This window comes from Sander vitreus, unplaced genomic scaffold, assembly GCF_031162955.1.
Source record: "Sander vitreus isolate 19-12246 unplaced genomic scaffold, sanVit1 ctg618_0, whole genome shotgun sequence".
NCBI classification, from domain to species: domain Eukaryota; kingdom Metazoa; phylum Chordata; class Actinopteri; order Perciformes; family Percidae; genus Sander; species Sander vitreus.
The window spans coordinates 1-18629 of record NW_027595709.1 but is presented as its reverse complement, the minus strand read 5'-3'; the positions used below and the strand labels follow the sequence as shown (position 1 = coordinate 18629).

The window sequence follows — 18629 nt, the reverse complement described above, 5'->3', positions numbered from 1 at the left end:
TCAAGTAGGAGTTCATGCACTTTGACCATGAATTCTTTGTTCTTGTTCTTCTAAAGATTGTGCCGATCTGGATAGTTTTGAAATCAAAGATATCTACATTTTGGATCATGCAAATTTACGGAGACGACAAGTCACTCAAGTCTGAGTAAAGGTAAAGTTCAAAGAATTGAGAAATAATTACAGTAATGAAAAAAATAAACATGGAAATACATACATGTAAGAATACATATAGCAACAGGCTAAATGAATGAATAAATATGGAACAAAACAAATGAAAGAATGCTTAAAAAATACAGCAGTGTTAATTACAGTACCGAAAAAAAGAGCAAAAAAAAGCAATTCAACTTGTTGGTTCAGAAGATGAATGTAGTTGAACTACCAGAGAGCTACTGCAAAATGTATAGGTGCACTACTAGTGTGATTACATGTAGTTGAGTACTCCTCAACCCCAAACTGCGTCTTCAACAGTTTTGAGAACCTCTGGGGTTCATCGTCTTTAAATAGCTTGTTTTCACTTGGTACACTCAGCTACGGCCATACCACCCTGAACACGCCCGATCTCGTCCGATCTCGGAAGCTAAGCAGGGTCGGGCCGGGTCAGTACTTGGATGGGAGACCGCCTGGGAATACCCGGTGCTGTAAGCTTTTCTTTTCCGTCAGCAGAGGGCGCTAGTAATGGTCAAATGAAGCAAAGCAAAACACTGTCTTCATTTTTCTGAGCTCACTAGATGCCACTTTCTGTTCAACAAAGGGTTGAAAACACACTGAATTGCCATTCCTTTAACCCTTTTCTTTGAACAGGGATTGCCATCTAGTGAGCTTAGAAAAATAAAGACAGTGGTTTGCAAAGCTTCATTCACCATCGCCAGAGGCGCTACTCCTCCTTTGCTGGAGACAGAGCTGACAAGGAAACTGTACGGAGGATGCAACTTTTTTTTGGAAGCAACATCTTTAATTAAAACTAAAATAAACAACCTCACAGTGTTCAACAATTCAAGTAGGAGTTCATGCACTTTGACCATGAATTCTTTGTTCTTGTTCTTCAAGATTGTGCCGATCTGGATAGTTTTGAAATCAAAGATATCTACATTTTGGATCATGCAAATTTACGGAAGACGACAAGTCACTCAAGTCTGAGTAAAGGTAAAGTTCAAAAAGAATTGAGAAATAATTACAGTAATGAAAAAAATAAACATGGAAATACATACATGTAAGAATACATATAGCAACAGGCTAAATGAATGAATAAATATGGAACAAAACAAATGAAAGAATGCTTAAAAATACAGCAGTGTTAATTACAGTACCGAAAAAAAGAGAGCAAAAAAAAGCAATTCAACTTGTTGGTTCGAAGATTAATGTAGTTGAACTACCAGAGAGCTACTGCAAAATGTATAGAGTGCACTACTAGTGTGATTACATGTAGTTGAGTACTCCTCAACCCCAAACTGCGTCTTCAACAGTTTTGAGAACCTCTGGGGTTCATCGTCTTTAAATAGCTTGTTTTCACTTGGTACACTCAGCTTACGGCCATACCACCCTGAACACGCCCGATCTCGTCCGATCTCGGAAGCTAAGCAGGGTCGGGCCGGGTCAGTACTTGGATGGGAGACCGCCTGGGAATACCCGGTGCTGTAAAGCTTTTTCTTTTCCGTCAGCAGAGGGCGCTAGTAATGGTCAAATGAAGCAAAGCAAAACACTGTCTTCATTTTCTGAGCTCACTAGATGCCACTTTCTGTTCAACAAAGGGTTGAAAACACACTGAATTGCCATTCCTTTAACCCTTTTCTTTGAACAGAGATTGCCATCTAGTGAGCTTAGAAAATAAAGACAGTGGTTTGCAAAGCTTCATTTCACCATCGCCAGAGGCGCTACTCCTCCTTTGCTGGAGACAGAGCTGACAAGGAAACTGTACGGAGGATGCAACTTTTTTTTGGAAGCAACATCTTTAATTAAAACTAAAATAAACAACCTCACAGTGTTCAACAATTCAAGTAGGAGTTCATGCACTTTGACCATGAATTCTTTGTTCTTGTTCTTCAAGATTGTGCCGATCTGGATAGTTTTGAAATCAAAGATATCTACATTTTGGATCATGCAAATTTACGGAAGACGACAAGTCACTCAAGTCTGAGTAAAGGTAAAGTTCAAAAGAATTGAGAAATAATTACAGTAATGAAAAAAATAAACATGGAAATACATACATGTAAGAATACATATAGCAACAGGCTAAATGAATGAATAAATATGGAACAAAACAAATGAAAGAATGCTTAAAAATACAGCAGTGTTAATTACAGTACCCGAAAAAAAGAGAGCAAAAAAAGCAATTCAACTTGTTGGTTCGAAGATGAATGTAGTTGAACTACCAGAGAGCTACTGCAAAATGTATGGAGTGCACTACTAGTGTGATTACATGTAGTTGAGTACTCCTCAGCCCCAAACTGCGTCTTCAACAGTTTTGAGAACCTCTGGGGTTCATCGTCTTTAAATAGCTTGTTTTCACTTGGTACACTCAGCTTACGGCCATACCACCCTGAACACGCCCGATCTCGTCCGATCTCGGAAGCTAAGCAGGGAGTCGGGCCGGGTCAGTACTTGGATGGGAGACCGCCTGGGAATACCCGGTGCTGTAAGCTTTTCTTTTCCGTCAGCAGAGGGCGCTAGTAATGGTCAAATGAAGCAAAAGCAAAACACTGTCTTCATTTTCTGAGCTCACTAGATGCCACTTTCTGTTCAACAAAGGGTTGAAAAACACACTGAATTGCCATTCCTTTAACCCTTTTCTTTGAACAGAGATTGCCATCTAGTGAGCTTAGAAAATAAAGACAGTGGTTTGCAAGCTTCATTCACCATCGCCAGAGAGCGCTACTCCTCCTTTGCTGGAGACAGAGCTGACAAGGAAACTGTACGGAGGATGCAACTTTTTTTTGGAAGCAACATCTTTAATTAAAAACTAAAATAAACAACCTCACAGTGTTCAACAATTCAAGTAGGAGTTCATGCACTTTGACCATGAATTCTTTGTTCTTGTTCTTCAAGATTGTGCCGATCTGGATAGTTTTGAAATCAAAGATATCTACATTTTGGATCATGCAAATTTACGGAGAGGCGACAAGTCACTCAAGTCTGAGTAAGGTAAAGTTCAAAAGAATTGAGAAATAATTACAGTAATGAAAAAAATAAACATGGAAATACATACATGTAAGAATACATATAGCAACAGGCTAAATGAATGAATAAATATGGAACAAAACAAATGAAAGAATGCTTAAAAATACAGCAGTGTTAATTACAGTACCGAAAAAAAGAGCAAAAAAAGCAATTCAACTTGTTGGTTCGAAGATGAATGTAGTTGAACTACCAGAGAGCTACTGCAAAATGTATAGGTGCACTACTAGTGTGATTACATGTAGTTGAGTACTCCTCAACCCCAAACTGCGTCTTCAACAGTTTTGAGAACCTCTGGGGTTCATCGTCTTTAAATAGCTTGTTTTCACTTGGTACACTCAGCTACGGCCATACCACCCTGAACACGCCCGATCTCGTCCGATCTCGGAAGCTAAGCAGGGTCGGGCCGGGTCAGTACTTGGATGGGGAGACCGCCTGGGAATACCCGGTGCTGTAAGCTTTTCTTTTCCGTCAGCAGAGGGCGCTAGTAATGGTCAAATGAAGCAAAGCAAAACACTGTCTTCATTTTCTGAGCTCACTAGATGCCACTTTCTGTTCAACAAAGGGTTGAAAAACACACTGAATTGCCATTCCTTTAACCCTTTTCTTTGAACAGAGATTGCCATCTAGTGAGCTTAGAAAATAAAGACAGTGGTTTGCAAGCTTCATTTCACCATCGCCAGAGGCGCTACTCCTCCTTTGCTGGAGACAGAGCTGACAAGGGAAACTGTACGGAGGATGCAACTTTTTTTTGGGAAGCAACATCTTTAATTAAAACTAAAATAAACAACCTCACAGTGTTCAACAATTCAAGTAGGAGTTCATGCACTTTGACCATGAATTCTTTGTTCTTGTTCTTCAAGATTGTGCCGATCTGGATAGTTTTGAAATCAAAGATATCTACATTTTGGATCATGCAAATTTACGGAAGACGACAAGTCACTCAAGTCTGAGTAAGGTAAAGTTCAAAAGAATTGAGAAATAATTACAGTAATGAAAAAAATAAACATGGAAATACATACATGTAAGAATACATATAGCAACAGGCTAAATGAATGAATAAATATGGAACAAAACAAATGAAAGAATGCTTAAAAAATACAGCAGTGTTAATTACAGTACCGAAAAAAAGAGAGCAAAAAAAAGCAATTCAACTTGTTGGTTCGAAGATGAATGTAGTTGAACTACCAGAGACTACTGCAAAATGTATAGGTGCACTACTAGTGTGATTACATGTAGTTGAGTACTCCTCAACCCCCAAACTGCGTCTTCAACAGTTTTGAGAACCTCTGGGGTTCATCGTCTTTAAATAGCTTGTTTTCACTTGGTACACATCAGCTTACGGCCATACCACCCTGAACACGCCCGGTCTCGTCCGATCTCGGAAGCTAAGCAGGGTCGGGCGGGTCAGTGCTGGATGGGAGACCGCCTGGGAATACCCGGTGCTGTAAGCTTTTCTTTTCCGTCAGCAGAGGCGCTAGTAATGGTCAAATGAAGCAAAAGCAAAACACTGTCTTCATTTTCTGAGCTCACTAGATGCCACTTTCTGTTCAACAAAGGGTTGAAAACACACTGAATTGCCATTCCTTTAACCCTTTTCTTTGAACAGAGATTGCCATCTAGTGAGCTTAGAAAAATAAAGACAGTGGTTTCTAAGCTTCATTCTCACCATCGCCAGAGGCGCTACTCCTCCTTTGCTGGAGACAGAGCTGACAAGGAAACTGTACGGAGGATGCAACTTTTTTTTGGAAGCAACATCTTTAATTAAAACTAAAATAAACAACCTCACAGTGTTCAACAATTCAAGTAGGAGTTCATGCACTTTGACCATGAATTCTTTGTTCTTGTTCTTCAAGATTGTGCCGATCTGGATAGTTTTGAAATCAAAGATATCTACATTTTGGATCATGCAAATTTACGAGGAAGACGACAAGTCACTCAAGTCTGAGTAAAGGTAAAGTTCAAAAGAATTGAGAAATAATTACAGTAATGAAAAAAATAAACATGGAAATACATACATGTAAGAATACATATAGCAACAGGCTAAATGAATGAATAAATATGGAACAAAACAAATGAAAGAATGCTTAAAAATACAGCAGTGTTAATTACAGTACCGAAAAAAGAGAGCAAAAAAAAGCAATTCAACTTGTTGGTTCGAAGATGAATGTAGTTGAACTACCAGAGAGCTACTGCAAAATGTATAGGTGCACTACTAGTGTGATTACATGTAGTTGAGTACTCCTCAACCCCCAAACTGCGTCTTCAACAGTTTTGAGAACCTCTGGGGTTCATCGTCTTTAAATAGCTTGTTTTCACTTGGTACACTCGCTTACGGCCATACCACCTGAACACGCCCGATCTCGTCCGATCTCGGAAGCTAAGCAGGGTCGGGCCGGGTCAGTACTTGGATGGGGAGACCGCCTGGGAATACCCGGTGCTGTAAGCTTTTCTTTTCCGTCAGCAGAGAGCGCTAGTAATGGTCAAATGAAGCAAAGCAAAACACTGTCTTCATTTTCTGAGCTCACTAGATGCCACTTTCTGTTCAACAAAGGGTTGAAAACACACTGAATTGCCATTCCTTTAACCCTTTTCTTTGAACAGGGTGCCATCTAGTGAGCTTAGAAAAATAAAGACAGTGGTTTCGCAAAGCTTCATTTCACCATCGCCAGAGGCGCTACTCCTCCTTTGCTGGAGACAGAGCTGACAAGGAAACTGTACGGAGGATGCAACTTTTTTTTGGGAAGCAACATCTTTAATTAAAACTAAAATAAACAACCTCACAGTGTTCAACAATTCAAGTAGGAGTTCATGCACTTTGACCATGAATTCTTTGTTCTTGTTCTTCAAGATTGTGCCGATCTGGATAGTTTTGAAATCAAAGATATCTACATTTTGGATCATGCAAATTTACGGAAGGCGACAAGTCACTCAAGTCTGAGTAAAGGTAAAGTTCAAAAGAATTGAGAAATAATTACAGTAATGAAAAAAATAAACATGGAAATACATACATGTAAGAATACATATAGCAACAGGCTAAATGAATGAATAAATATGGAACAAAACAAATGAAAGAATGCTTAAAAATACAGCAGTGTTAATTACAGTACCGAAAAAAGAGAGCAAAAAAAAGCAATTCAACTTGTTGGTTCGAAGATGAATGTAGTTGAACTACCAGAGAGCTACTGCAAAAATGTATAGGTGCACTACTAGTGTGATTACATGTAGTTGAGTACTCCTCAACCCCAAACTGCGTCTTCAACAGTTTTGAGAACCTCTGGGGTTCATCGTCTTTAAATAGCTTGTTTTCACTTGGTACACTCGCTTACGGCCATACCACCTGAACACGCCCGATCTCGTCCGATCTCGGAAGCTAAGCAGAGGTCGGGCCGGGTCAGTACTTGGATGGGAGACCGCCTGGGAATACCCGGTGCTGTAAGCTTTTTCTTTTCCGTCAGCAGAGGCGCTAGTAATGGTCAAATGAAGCAAAGCAAAACACTGTCTTCATTTTCTGAGCTCACTAGATGCCACTTTCTGTTCAACAAAGGGTTGAAAACACACTGGATTGCCATTCCTTTAACCCTTTTCTTTGAACAGGGATTGCCATCTAGTGAGCTTAGAAAAATAAAGACAGTGGTTTCACAAGCTTCATTCTCATCGCCAGAAGGCGCTACTCCTCCTTTGCTGGAGACAGAGCTGACAAGGAAACTGTCACGGAGGATGCAACTTTTTTTTGGAAGCTAAACATCTTTAATTAAAAACTAAAATAAACAACCTCACAGTGTTCAACAATTCAAGTAGGAGTTCATGCGCTTTGACCATGAATTCTTTGTTCTTGTTCTTCAAGATTGTGCCCGATCTGGATAGTTTTGAAATCAAAGATATCTACATTTTGGATCATGCAAATTTACGGAAGGCGACAAGTCACTCAAGTCTGAGTAAAGGTAAAGTTCAAAAGAATTGAGAAATAATTACAGTAATGAAAAAATAAACATGGAAATACATACATGTAGAATACATATAGCAACAGGCTAAATGAATGAATAAATATGGAACAAAACAAATGAAAGAATGCTTAAAAAAATACAGCAGTGTTAATTACAGTACCGAAAAAAAAGAGAGCAAAAAAAAGCAGATTCAACTTGTTGGTTCGAAGATGAATGTAGTTGAACTACCAGAGAGCTACTGCAAAATGTATAGGGTGCACTACTAGTGTGATTACATGTAGTTGAGTACTCCTCAACCCCAAACTGCGTCTTCAACAGTTTTGAGAACCTCTGGGGTTCATCGTCTTTAAATAGCTCGTTTTCACTCAGTAAACTTGCTTACGGCCATACCACCCTGAACACGCCCGATCTCGTCCGATCTCGGAAGCTAAGCAGGGTTGGGCCGGGTCAGTACTTGGATGGGAGACCGCCTGGGAATACCCGGTGCTGTAAGCTTTTCTTTTCCATCAGCAGAGGGCTTTAGTAATGGTCAAATGAAGCTTCGCAAAACACTATCTTCATTTTCTGAGCTCACTAGATGGCACTTTCTGTTCAACAAAGGGTTGAAAACACACTGAATTGCCATTCCTTTAACCCTTTTCTTTGAACAGAGATTGCCATCTAGTGAGCTTAGAAATAAAGACAGTGGTTTTACCAGCTTCATTTCACCATCGCTCAGAGGCGCTACTCCTCCTTTGCTGGAGACAGAGCTGACAAGGAAACTGTACGGAGGATGCAACTTTTTTTTTTGGAAGCAACATCTTTAATTAAAACTAAAATAAACAACCTCACAGTGTTCAACAATTCAAGTAGGAGTTCATGCACTTTGACCATGAATTTTTTGTTCTTGTTCTTCAAGATTGTGCCGATCTGGATAGTTTGAAATCAAAGATATCTACATTTTGGATCATGTAAAATTTAGGGAAGACAGACAAGTCACTCAAGTCTGAGTAAAGGTAAAGTTCAAAAGAATTGAGAAATAATTACAGTAATGAAAAAAATAAACATGGAAATACATACATGTAAGAATACATATAGCAACAGGCTAAATGAATGAATAAATATGGAACAAAACAAATGAAAGAATGCTTAAAAAATACAGCAGTGTTAATTACAGTACCGAAAAAGAGAGCAAAAAAAGCAATTCAACTTGTTGGTTCGAAGATGAATGTAGTTGAACTACCAGAGAGCTACTGCAAAATGTATAGGTGCACTACTAGTGTGATTACATGTAGTTGAGTACTCCTCAACCCCCAAAGCTGCGTCTTCAACAGTTTTGAGAACCTCTGGGGTTCATCGTCTTTAAATAGCTTGTTTTCACTTGGTGCACTCAGCTTACGGCCATACCACCCTGAACACGCCCGATCTCGTCCGATCTCGGAAGCTAAGCAGAGGTCGGGCCGGGTCAGTACTTGGATGGGAGACCGCCTGGGAATACCCGGTGCTGTAAGCTTTTTCTTTTCCGTCAGCAGAGGGCGCTAGTAATGGTCAAATGAAGCAAAAGCAAAACACTGTCTTCATTTTCTGAGCTCACTAGATGCCACTTTCTGTTCAACAAAGGGTTGAAAACACACTGAATTGCCATTCCTTTAACCCTTTTCTTTGAACAGAGATTGCCATCTAGTGAGCTTAGAAAATAAAGACAGTGGTTTGCAAGCTTCATTTCACCATCGCCAGAGGCGCTACTCCTCCTTTGCTGGAGACAGAGCTGACAAGGAAACTGTACGGAGGATGCAACTTTTTTTTGGAAGCAACATCTTTAATTAAAACTAAAAATAAACAACCTCACAGTGTTCAACAATTCAAGTAGGAGTTCATGCACTTTGACCATGAATTCTTTGTTCTTGTTCTTCAAGATTGTGCCGATCTGGATAGTTTTGAAATCAAAGATATCTACATTTTGGATCATGCAAATTTACAGGAAGACGACAAGTCACTCAAGTCTGAGTAAAGGTAAAGTTCAAAAGAATTGAGAAATAATTACAGTAATGAAAAAAATAAACATGGAAATACATACATGTAAGAATACATATAGCAACAGGCTAAATGAATGAATAAATATGGAACAAAACAAATGAAAGAATGCTTAAAAAATACAGCAGTGTTAATTACAGTACCGAAAAAAGAGAGCAAAAAAAGCAATTCAACTTGTTGGTTCGAAGATGAATGTAGTTGAACTACCAGAGAGCTACTGCAAAATGTATAGGGTGCACTACTAGTGTGATTACATGTAGTTGAGTACTCCTCAACCCCAAACTGCGTCTTCAACAGTTTTGAGAACCTCTGGGGTTCATCGTCTTTAAATAGCTTGTTTTCACTTGGTACACTCGCTTACGGCCATACCACCCTGAACACGCCCGATCTCGTCCGATCTCGGAAGCTAAGCAGAGGTCGGGCCGGGTCAGTACTTGGATGGGAGACCGCCTGGGAATACCCGGTGCTGTAAGCTTTTTCTTTTCCGTCAGCAGAGGGCGCTAGTAATGGTCAAATGAAGCAAAGCAAAAACACTGTCTTCATTTTCTGAGCTCACTAGATGCCACTTTCTGTTCAACAAAGGGTTGAAAACACACTGAGTGCCATTCCTTTAACCCTTTTCTTTGAACAGAGATTGCCATCTAGTGAGCTTAGAAAAATAAAGACAGTGGTTTCTCAAGCTTCATTCACCATCGCCAGGCGCTACTCCTCCTTTGCTGGAGACAGAGCTGACAAGGAAACTGTACGGAGGATGCAACTTTTTTTTTGGAAGCAACATCTTTAATTAAAACTAAAATAAACAACCTCACAGTGTTCAACAATTCAAGTAGGAGTTCATGCACTTTGACCATGAATTCTTTGTTCTTGTTCTTCAAGATTGTGCCGATCTGGATAGTTTTGAAATCAAAGATATCTACATTTTTGGATCATGCAAATTCTACGGAAGACGACAAGTCACTCAAGTCTGAGTAAGGTAAAGTTCAAAGAATTGAGAAATAATTACAGTAATGAAAAAAATAAACATGGAAATACATACATGTAAGAATACATATAGCAACAGGCTAAATGAATGAATAAATATGGAACAAAACAAATGAAAGAATGCTTAAAAAAATACAGCAGTGTTAATTACAGTACCGAAAAAAAGAGAGCAAAAAAAAGCAATTCAACTTGTTGGTTCGAAGATGAATGTAGTTGAACTACCAGAGAGCTACTGCAAAATGTATAGGTGCACTACTAGTGTGATTACATGTAGTTGAGTACTCCTCAACCCCAAACTGCGTCTTCAACAGTTTTGAGAACCTCTGGGGTTCATCGTCTTTAAATAGCTTGTTTTCACTTGGTACACTCGCTTACGGCCATACCACCCTGAACACGCCCGATCTCGTCCGATCTCGGAAGCTAAGCAGAGTCGGGCGGGTCAGTCACTTGGATGGGGAGACCGCCTGGGAATACCGGTGCTGTAAGCTTTTCTTTTCAAAGTCAGCAGAGGGCGCTAGTAATGGTCAAATGAAGCAAAGCAAAACACTGTCTTCATTTTCTGAGGCTCACTAGATGCCACTTTCTGTTCAACAAAGGGTTGAAAACACACTGAATTGCCATTCCTTTAGCCCTTTTTCTTTGAACAGGGTGCCATCTAGTGAGCTTAGAAAAATAAAGACAGTGGTTTGCAAAAGCTCATTTCACCATCGCCAGAGGCGCTACTCCTCCTTTGCTGGAGACAGAGCTGACAAGGAAACTGTACGGAGGATGCAACTTTTTTTTGGAGATCAACATCTTTAATTAAAACTAAAATAAACAACCTCACAGTGTTCAACAATTCAAGTAGGAGTTCATGCACTTTGACCATGAATTCTTTGTTCTTGTTCTTCAAGATTGTGCCGATCTGGATAGTTTTGAAATCAAAGATATCTACATTTTTGGATCATGCAAATTTACGGAAGACGACAAGTCACTCAAGTCTGAGTAAAGGTAAAGTTCAAAGAATTGAGAAATAATTACAGTAATGAAAAAAATAAACATGGAAATACATACATGTAAGAATACATATAGCAACAGGCTAAATGAATGAATAAATATGGAACAAAACAAATGAAAGAATGCTTAAAAATACAGCAGTGTTAATTACAGTACCGAAAAAAAGAGAGCAAAAAAAAGCAATTCAACTTGTTGGTTCGAAGATGAATGTAGTTGAACTACCAGAGCTACTGCAAAAATGTATAGGTGCACTACTAGTGTGATTACATGTAGTTGAGTACTCCTCAACCCCAAACTGCGTCTTCAACAGTTTTGAGAACCTCTGGGGTTCATCGTCTTTAAATAGCTTGTTTTCACTTGGTACACTCAGCTTACGGCCATACCACCCTGAACACGCCCGATCTCGTCCGATCTCGGAAGCTAAGCAGGAGTCGGGCGGGTCAGTACTTGGATGGGAGACCGCCTGGGAATACCCGGTGCTGTAAGCTTTTCTTTTCCGTCAGCAGAGGGCGCTAGTAATGGTCAAATGAAAGCAAAAGCAAAACACTGTCTTCATTTTCTGAGCTCACTAGATGCCACTTTCTGTTCAACAAAGGGTTGAAAACACACTGGATTGCCATTCCTTTAACCCTTTTCTTTGAACAGAGATTGCCATCTAGTGAGCTTAGAAAATAAAGACAGTGGTTTGCAAGCTTCATTTCACCATCGCCAGAGGCGCTACTCCTCCTTTGCTGGAGACAGAGCTGACAAGGAAACTGTACGGAGGATGCAACTTTTTTTTGGAAGCAGCATCTTTAATTAAAACTAAAATAAACAACCTCACAGTGTTCAACAATTCAAGTAGGAGTTCATGCACTTTGACCATGAATTCTTTGTTCTTGTTCTTCAAGATTGTGCCGATCTGGATAGTTTTGAAATCAAAGATATCTACATTTTGGATCATGCAAATTTACTGGAAGGCGACAAGTCACTCAAGTCTGAGTAAAGGTAAAGTTCAAAAGAATTGAGAAATAATTACAGTAATGAAAAAAATAAACATGGAAATACATACATGTAAGAATACATATAGCAACAGGCTAAATGAATGAATAAATATGGAACAAAACAAATGAAAGAATGCTTAAAAAATACAGCAGTGTTAATTACAGTACCCGAAAAAAGAGAGCAAAAAAAAGCAATTCAACTTGTTGGTTCGAAGATGAATGTAGTTGAACTACCAGAGAGCTACTGCAAAATGTATAGGTGCACTACTAGTGTGATTACATGTAGTTGAGTACTCCTCAACCCCAAACTGCGTCTTCAACAGTTTTGAGAACCTCTGGGGTTCATCGTCTTTAAATAGCTTGTTTTCACTTGGTACACTCGCTTACGGCCATACCACCCTGAACACGCCCGATCTCGTCCGATCTCGGAAGCTAAGCAGGGTCGGGCGGGTCAGTACTTGGATGGGGAGACCGCCTGGGAATACCCGGTGCTGTAAGCTTTTCTTTTCCGTCAGCAGAGGCGCTAGTAATGGTCAAATGAAGCAAGCAAAACACTGTCTTCATTTTCTGAGCTCACTAGATGCCACTTTCTGTTCAACAAAGGGTTGAAAAACACACTGGATTGCCATTCCTTTAACCCTTTTCTTTGAACAGAGATTGCCATCTAGTGAGCTTAGAAAAATAAAGACAGTGGTTTGCTAAAGCTTCATTTCTACCATCGCTCAGAGGCGCTACTCCTCCTTTGCTGGAGACAGAGCTGACAAGGAAACTGTACGGAGGATGCAACTTTTTTTTGGAAGCAACATCTTTAATTAAAACTAAAATAAACAACCTCACAGTGTTCAACAATTCAAGTAGGAGTTCATGCACTTTGACCATGAATTCTTTGTTCTTGTTCTTCAAGATTGTGCCGATCTGGATAGTTTTGAAATCAAAGATATCTACATTTTGGATCATGCAAATTTACAGGAAGGCGACAAGTCACTCAAGTCTGAGTAAAGGTAAAGTTCAAAAGAATTGAGAAATAATTACAGTAATGAAAAAAATAAACATGGAAATACATACATGTAAGAATACATATAGCAACAGGCTAAATGAATGAATAAATATGGAACAAAACAAATGAAAGAATGCTTAAAAAATACAGCAGTGTTAATTACAGTACCGAAAAAAAAGAGAGCAAAAAAAGCAATTCAACTTGTTGGTTCGAAGATGAATGTAGTTGAACTACCAGAGAGCTACTGCAAAATGTATAGGTGCACTACTAGTGTGATTACATGTAGTTGAGTACTCCTCAACCCCAAACTGCGTCTTCAACAGTTTTGAGAACCTCTGGGGTTCATCGTCTTTAAATAGCTTGTTTTCACTTGGTACACTCGCTACGGCCATACCACCCTGAACACGCCCGATCTCGTCCGATCTCGGAAGCTAAGCAGGGTCGGGCCGGGTCAGTACTTGGATGGGAGACCGCCTGGGAATACCGGTGCTGTAAGCTTTTCTTTTCCGTCAGCAGAGGGCGCTAGTAATGGTCAAATGAAGCAAAAGCAAAACACTGTCTTCATTTTCTGAGCTCACTAGATGCCACTTTCTGTTCAACAAAGGGTTGAAAACACACTGAATTGCCATTCCTTTAACCCTTTTCTTTGAACAGAGATTGCCATCTAGTGAGCTTAGAAAATAAAGACAGTGGTTTGCAAAGCTCATTTCACCATCGCCAGAGGCGCTACTCCTCCTTTGCTGGAGACAGAGCTGACAAAGGAAACTGTACGGAGGATGCAACTTTTTTTTGGAAGCAACATCTTTAATTAAAACTAAAAATAAACAACCTCACAGTGTTCAACAATTCAAGTAGGAGTTCATGCACTTTGACCATGAATTCTTTGTTCTTGTTCTTCAAGATTGTGCCGATCTGGATAGTTTTGAAATCAAAGATATCTACATTTTGGATCATGCAAATTTACGAGGAAGGCGACAAGTCACTCAAGTCTGAGTAAAGGTAAAGTTCAAAAGAATTGAGAAATAATTACAGTAATGAAAAAATAAACATGGAAATACATACATGTAAGAATACATATAGCAACAGGCTAAATGAATGAATAAATATGGAACAAAACAAATGAAAGAATGCTTAAAAAATACAGCAGTGTTAATTACAGTACCGAGAAAAAAGAGAGCAAAAAAAGCAATTCAACTTGTTGGTTCGAAGATGAATGTAGTTGAACTACCAGAGAGCTACTGCAAAATGTATAGGTGCACTACTAGTGTGATTACATGTAGTTGAGTACTCCTCAACCCCAAACTGCGTCTTCAACAGTTTTGAGAACCTCTGGGGTTCATCGTCTTTAAATAGCTTGTTTTCACTTGGTACACTCGCTTACGGCCCATACCACCCTGAACACGCGATCTCGTCCGATCTCGGAAGCTAAGCAGGAGTCGGGCCGGGTCAGTGCTTGGATGGGAGACCGCCTGGGAATACCGGTGCTGTAAAGCATTTTTCTTTTCCGTCAGCAGAGGGCGCTAGTAATGGTCAAATGAAGCAAAGCAAAAACACTGTCTTCATTTTTCTGAGCTCACTAGATGCCACTTTCTGTTCAACAAGGGTTGAAAACACACTGAATTGCCATTCCTTTAACCCTTTTCTTTGAACAGAGATTGCCATCTAGTGAGCTTAGAAAATAAAGACAGTGGTTTGCAAGCTTCATTCTCCATCACTCAGAGGCGCTACTCCTCCTTTGCTGGAGACAGAGCTGACAGGAAACTGTACGGAGGATGCAACTTTTTTTGGAAGCAACATCTTTAATTAAAACTAAAATAAACAACCTCACAGTGTTCAACAATTCAAGTAGGAGTTCATGCACTTTGACCATGAATTCTTTGTTCTTGTTCTTCAAGATTGTGCCGATCTGGATAGTTTTGAAATCAAAGATATCTACATTTTGGATCATACAAATTTACGGAAGGCGACAAGTCACTCAAGTCTGAGTAAGGTAAAGTTCAAAAGAATTGAGAAATAATTACAGTAATGAAAAAATAAACATGGAAATACATACATGTAAGAATACATATAGCAACAGGCTAAATGAATGAATAAATATGGAACTAAAACAAATGAAAGAATGCTTAAAAATACAGCAGTGTTAATTACAGTACCGAAAAAAAAGAGCAAAAAAAGCAATTCAGCTTGTTGGTTCAGAGATGAATGTGGTTGAACTGCAGAGAGACTACTGCAAAATGTATAGGTGCACTACTAGTGTGATTACATGTAGTTGAGTACTCCTCAGCCCCAAACTACGTCTTCAACAGTTTTGAGAACCTCTGGGGTTCATCGTCTTTAAATAGCTTGTTTTTCACTTGGTACACTACGCTTACGGCCATACCACCCTGAGCACGCCCGATCTCGTCCGATCTCGGAAGCTAAGCAGGAGTCGGGCGGGATCAGTACTCTGGATGGGGAGACCGCCTGGGAATACCGGTGCTGTAAGCTTTCTTTTCCGTCAGCAGAGAGCGCTAGTAATGGTCAAATGAAGCAAAGCAAAACACTATCTTCATTTTCTGAGCTCACTAGATGCCACTTTCTGTTCAACAAAGGGTTGAAAACACACTGGATTGCCATTCCTTTAACCCTTTTCTTTGAACAGAGATTGCCATCTAGTGAGCTTAGAAAATAAAGACAGTGGTTTCAAAAGCTCATTTCACCATCGCTCAGAGACGCTACTCCTCCTTGCTGGAGACAGAGCTGACAAGGAAACTGTACGGAGGATGCAACTTTTTTTGGAAGCAACATCTTTAATTAAAACTAAAATAAACAACCTCACAGTGTTCAACAATTCAAGTAGGAGTTCATGCACTTTGACCATGAATTCTTTGTTCTTGTTCTTCAAGATTGTGCCGATCTGGATAGTTTTGAAATCAAAGATATCTACATTTTGGATCATGCAAATTCTAGGGAAGACGACAAGTCACTCAAGTCTGAGTAAAGGTAAAGTTCAAGAATTGAGAAATAATTTCAGTAATGAAAAAAATAAACATGGACTACATACATGCAGAATACATATCAGTAACAGGCTTAAAATGAATGAATAAATATGGAACAAACTAAATGAAAGAATGCTTAAAAATACAGCAGTGTTGATTACAGTACCGAAAAAAAGAAAGCAAAAAAGCAATTCAACTTGTTGGTTCGAAGATGAATGAGTTGAACTACCAAAACTGCTGCAAAATGCATGAGTGCACTACTGGTGTGATTACATAGTTGAGTACTCCTCAACCCCAAACTACGTCTTCAACAGTTTTGAGAACCTCTGGGGTTCATCCGTCTTTCAATAGCTTGTTTCGCTTGGTACACTCGCTTATGGCCATACCACCCTGAACCACGCGATCCGTCCGATCTTTCGGAAGCTAAACAGAGTCGGGCCGGAGTCAGTACCCTGGATGGGAGACACGCCTAGAATACTGCCGGTGCTGTAAGCTACTTTTCAGTCAGCGAGGGCGCTAGTAATGGTCAGATGAAGCTTAGCAAAGCACTGTCTTCATTTTTCTGAGCTCTACTAGATGCCACTTCTGTTCAGCAAAGGGTTGAAAACACGCTGGTATTCCATTCCCTTTAACCCTTTCTTTGAACAAGTGCCATCTAGTGAGCCTATAGAGCAGATGGTTCAAGCTTCATTTCACCATCATCCAGAGAAAGCTACTCCTCCTTTGCTGGGAACAGAGCTGACAAGAAACTAGTACGGAGGATGCAACTTTTTTTTGGAAGCAGCATCTTTAATTAAAACTAAAATAAACAACCTCACGGTGTTCAACAATTCAAGTAGGAGTTCATGCACTTTGACCATGAATTCTTTGTTCTTGTTCTTCAAGATTGTGCCGATCTGGATAGTTTTGAAATCAAAGATATCTACATTTTGGATCATGCTAAATTTACGAGAGCGACAAGTCACTCAAGTCTGAGTAAAGGTAAAGTTCAAAGAATTGAGAAATAATTACAGTAATGAAAAAATAAACATGAAAATACCATACATGTAAGAATACATATAGCAACAGGCTAAATGAATGAATAAATATGGAACAAAACAAATGAAAGAATGCTTAAAATACAGCAGTGTTAATTACAGTACTGAAAAAAGAGCAAAACAGCAATTCAACTTATTGGTTCAGATGAATGTAGTTGAACTACAGAAACTACTGCAAAAACTGTCATAGGTGCACTACTAGTGTGATTACATGTAGTTGAGTACTCTCAACCCCCAAACTGCGTCTTCAACAGTTTTGAGAACCTCTAGGGGTTCATCGATCTTTAAATAGCTTGTTTTCACTTGGTACGCTGGCCTGGCCATGACCTACCTGAGCACGCCGATCTCGATCCGATCTGAGCTAAGCAGAGGGTCGGGCAGGAGGATCAGTACTGAGATGGTCGCACTCGGGAATACCAGTTGCTGCAGCTTTTCTTTTCTAGTCCAGCAGCAGGCGCTAGTAATGTGTCCAAATGACAGCAAAGCAAAACACTGTCTTCATTTTCTGAGCTCACTAGATGCCACTTTCTGTTCAACAAGGGTTGAGCTACACTAATTGCCATTTCTTGCGCTGTGCTTTGACACGAGGGATTGCCATCTAGTGACTTAGAAAATAAAGACAGTGATTTGCAGCTTCACTTTTCACCATGCCAGAGAAGGCGCCTCCTTTGCTGCAAGAGCTGAAAGAGGAAACTGTGCGGAGGATGCGACTGGGCTCAACATGCTTTAAAACTAAAACTAAAACTAAACAGCCTCACAAGTGTTTCAGCAATTCAAGTAGGAGTTCATGCACTTTGACCGATTCTTTGTATCATGTTCTTCAGGTGTGCAGATCTGGATAGTTTGAAATCAGAAATATCTACATTTGGATCATGCAAATTTGCTGAAGACGACGAAGTCACTCAAGTCTGAGTAAGGTAAAGTTCAAAGAATTGAGAAATATTTACTGTAATGAAAAAAATAAACATGGAAATACATACATGTAAGAGCACACATATAGCAACAGGCTAAATGAATGAATAAAAATATGGAACAAAACAAATGAAAGAATGCTTAAAAATACAGCGGAGTGTTAGTACAGTACGAAAAGAGGCAAAAAAGCAATTCAGCTTGTTGGTTCGAAGATGAATGTAGTTGAACTACCAGAGAGACTGCAAAATGTATAGGTGCACTACTGGTGTGATTACATGTAGTTGAGTACTCCGCAGCAAACTGCGTCTTCAAGCAGTTTGAGAACCTCTGGGGTTCATCGTCTTTAAAGTAAGCTTGTTTCACTTGGTACACTCAAGCTTCACGGCCATGCCACCCTGAGCGCGCCCGATCTCGTCCGAGTCTCGGAAGCTAAGCAGGGTCGGGCCGGGTCAGTACTTGGATGGGGAGACCGCCTGGGAATACCCGGTGCTGTAAGCTTTCTCTTTTCCGTCAGCAGGAGCGCTAGTAATGGTCAAATGAAGCCCGCCACAAAACACTGTCTTCATTTTCTGGGCACACTAGATGCCACTTTCACGTTCAACAAGGGTTGAAAA

General features: G+C 39.8%; 12 non-coding genes and 5 pseudogenes across 12 annotated transcripts; all 17 read left to right on the top strand.

Annotated features, from left to right (window-relative positions):
* Window positions 1–527: 527 nt before the first annotated feature.
* LOC144514575 (5S ribosomal RNA) lies at window positions 528–645 on the top strand. The gene has a single exon (XR_013501476.1). It is a non-coding gene; the product is annotated as a 5S ribosomal RNA (ribosomal RNA).
* An 877-nt stretch (window positions 646–1522) lies between these two features.
* On the top strand, window positions 1523–1641 carry LOC144514586 (5S ribosomal RNA). Its single transcript, XR_013501483.1, has one exon. It is a non-coding gene; the product is annotated as a 5S ribosomal RNA (ribosomal RNA).
* Window positions 1642–2518: 877 nt separating this feature from the next.
* Window positions 2519–2639, top strand: LOC144514591 (5S ribosomal RNA). Its single transcript, XR_013501486.1, has one exon. It is a non-coding gene; the product is annotated as a 5S ribosomal RNA (ribosomal RNA).
* Window positions 2640–3512: 873 nt separating this feature from the next.
* LOC144514580 (5S ribosomal RNA) lies at window positions 3513–3631 on the top strand. The gene has a single exon (XR_013501481.1). It is a non-coding gene; the product is annotated as a 5S ribosomal RNA (ribosomal RNA).
* Window positions 3632–4508: 877 nt separating this feature from the next.
* LOC144514582 (5S ribosomal RNA) lies at window positions 4509–4625 on the top strand (annotated as a pseudogene).
* Window positions 4626–5501: 876 nt separating this feature from the next.
* On the top strand, window positions 5502–5620 carry LOC144514579 (5S ribosomal RNA). The gene has a single exon (XR_013501480.1). It is a non-coding gene; the product is annotated as a 5S ribosomal RNA (ribosomal RNA).
* An 874-nt stretch (window positions 5621–6494) lies between these two features.
* On the top strand, window positions 6495–6613 carry LOC144514576 (5S ribosomal RNA). The gene has a single exon (XR_013501477.1). It is a non-coding gene; the product is annotated as a 5S ribosomal RNA (ribosomal RNA).
* Window positions 6614–7494: 881 nt separating this feature from the next.
* On the top strand, window positions 7495–7613 carry LOC144514574 (5S ribosomal RNA). The gene has a single exon (XR_013501475.1). It is a non-coding gene; the product is annotated as a 5S ribosomal RNA (ribosomal RNA).
* An 877-nt stretch (window positions 7614–8490) lies between these two features.
* On the top strand, window positions 8491–8610 carry LOC144514590 (5S ribosomal RNA). The gene has a single exon (XR_013501485.1). It is a non-coding gene; the product is annotated as a 5S ribosomal RNA (ribosomal RNA).
* Window positions 8611–9486: 876 nt separating this feature from the next.
* LOC144514589 (5S ribosomal RNA) lies at window positions 9487–9606 on the top strand. Its single transcript, XR_013501484.1, has one exon. It is a non-coding gene; the product is annotated as a 5S ribosomal RNA (ribosomal RNA).
* An 875-nt stretch (window positions 9607–10481) lies between these two features.
* LOC144514584 (5S ribosomal RNA) lies at window positions 10482–10600 on the top strand (annotated as a pseudogene).
* An 877-nt stretch (window positions 10601–11477) lies between these two features.
* On the top strand, window positions 11478–11596 carry LOC144514581 (5S ribosomal RNA). Its single transcript, XR_013501482.1, has one exon. It is a non-coding gene; the product is annotated as a 5S ribosomal RNA (ribosomal RNA).
* An 876-nt stretch (window positions 11597–12472) lies between these two features.
* LOC144514578 (5S ribosomal RNA) lies at window positions 12473–12591 on the top strand. Its single transcript, XR_013501479.1, has one exon. It is a non-coding gene; the product is annotated as a 5S ribosomal RNA (ribosomal RNA).
* Window positions 12592–13469: 878 nt separating this feature from the next.
* LOC144514577 (5S ribosomal RNA) lies at window positions 13470–13586 on the top strand. The gene has a single exon (XR_013501478.1). It is a non-coding gene; the product is annotated as a 5S ribosomal RNA (ribosomal RNA).
* Window positions 13587–14463: 877 nt separating this feature from the next.
* On the top strand, window positions 14464–14581 carry LOC144514588 (5S ribosomal RNA; annotated as a pseudogene).
* Window positions 14582–15454: 873 nt separating this feature from the next.
* Window positions 15455–15575, top strand: LOC144514587 (5S ribosomal RNA; annotated as a pseudogene).
* Window positions 15576–18392: 2817 nt separating this feature from the next.
* LOC144514583 (5S ribosomal RNA) lies at window positions 18393–18513 on the top strand (annotated as a pseudogene).
* Window positions 18514–18629: the final 116 nt, after the last annotated feature.